The sequence below is a fragment of the Peromyscus eremicus genome, chromosome 10 (genome assembly GCF_949786415.1).
Source record: "Peromyscus eremicus chromosome 10, PerEre_H2_v1, whole genome shotgun sequence".
Taxonomy (NCBI): domain Eukaryota; kingdom Metazoa; phylum Chordata; class Mammalia; order Rodentia; family Cricetidae; genus Peromyscus; species Peromyscus eremicus.
Window position 1 is genome coordinate 95,646,723 of NC_081426.1, and position 1,975 is coordinate 95,648,697.

Below are 1,975 nucleotides of genomic sequence, written 5' to 3' on the forward strand. Positions count from 1 at the left end.
TGTTCAAGGATACAGACAGGCATGGTGACTCATCATGCCTTTAATCCCAGAAAGCGAGCCTTTAATCCCAGGGAGTGATGGTAGAAAGCAGAAAGGTATATAAGGCGTGAGGACCAGAAACTAGAAACATTTGGCCTGGTTAAGCATTTGGCCTGGTTAAGCATTTGGCTAGTTAAGCATTCAGGCTTTTGAGCAGCAGTTCAGCTGAGACCCATTCTGGATAAGGACTCAGAGGCCTCCAGTCTGAGGAGACAAGACCAGCTGAGGATCCGGCGAGGTGAGGTAGCTGTGGCTTGTTCTGTCTCTCTGATCTACCAGCATTGACCCCAATAACTGGCCTCGGGTTTGATTTTATTAATAAGACCTTGTAAGATTCCTGCTACAAGGACTGTATCAGGATTACTCCACAGACACTGCCCTCAGCTCAGCCTCAATCACTGGTTACAGGAGACAAGCACTACCCCACCCCCAGCTCATCTTTGGTTCTGTCGGTCCCTGCCCAGGTACCGGTTGTATTGCATGACTTTTCCTAGGGAGACCTGAACAAATACCTCTTCATCAGGATGGCACCAATGGCAAACCAAAGAAACTATTCCACCCAAGTCTAGCTGCATCACCAGCAGACTCCCCCTGTGACACACACACACACACACACACACACACACACACACACATACACACACACACTCACCAGTGATGACTCACAAAAGCTGCATCCTGGAGCTCCCTTAACATCTTGTTGCAACAAACCTTGCCTGTCTACAGTCTCCCCAACATGTAAATGTGGGGAGGTGCTTTGTAAGTCTTAAAACTTTCTGAGCTTCTTCCAGGAGAGAATATTTCCCCAGAGGAGTAGACATTTAGGTTGGCTCATATCTTGGCTATTGTGAATTATAATGCAGCAGACGTGGGATATAGGTAACCTTGAGAGACAGATTTCATGATCCTTAAATACACAAAAGATTCAGTAGGATTGCTGGATCCTATGGTAGTTACAGGTTTTTTGTTTTGTTTTGTTTTCATTACTGGGATTAAATTAGGACTGTAGTTGTTTTGTTTTTGTTTTTGTTTTTGTTTTTTTTTAACTCTTACTCTTTTGGGGCCCCCACCCAGCTCCCAAATAAACACATGGAGATTTATTCTTGTTTATGAATGCCTGGTCTTAACTTGGCTTGTTTCTACCCAGCTTTTCTTAAATTATCCAGCCCACCTTTTGCCTCTGGGCTTTTACCTTTCTCTATTCTATATTCCTTTCTCTCCTTCTTACTCTGTGGTTGGTTGTGTGGCTGGGCGGCTGGCCTCTGATGTCTTTCTCTCCTCCTTTTCTCACTCCTCCCCCTCCATAGGCTGTTTCTCAGGGTTCCTTGTCAATCAGCTCTGTTGATTGCTTTGTTGTGAAGAAACTTTCAGTTAGAAGCAATCCCATGTCTCGTTTTTGCTTTGATTCCTGAGGGATCACATATTCAAAAAACAAAAAACTATTACCTATGAGCAAGAGAGATGGCTCAGTGGTAAAGAGGATGGGATCAGTTCTCAGCACCCACACTGGACAGCTCACAACTGCCTACACACACCCACACACATACACTTGAGATCTCATGCCTTTGCTTGGGAAGCACACACACCTTTAATCCCAGGAAGTGATGTCTGGGCAGAGAAAGGTATATAAGGCGTGAGGAAACAGGAACTTACTCTCTATAGGCTGAGGATTTCGTAGAGGTAAGAACTAGTGGCTGGCTGTTCTGCTTCTCTGATTTTTCAGCTTTCACCCTGATATCTGGCTCTGGGTTTTTTATTAAAAGACCATCTAAGATTTGAACAACATTAAAAGAGCTTTTAAACAGGCAAACACATCACATGTAAGATTGTTTATTAAGATGCCTCAGCTTCTAGCAGGAAAATGGGAAACCGGTTATTACTGGCTGAAAACATTCTTTTTTCAGTTTGAACATGGCAAAATGTTTGAGATGTGATT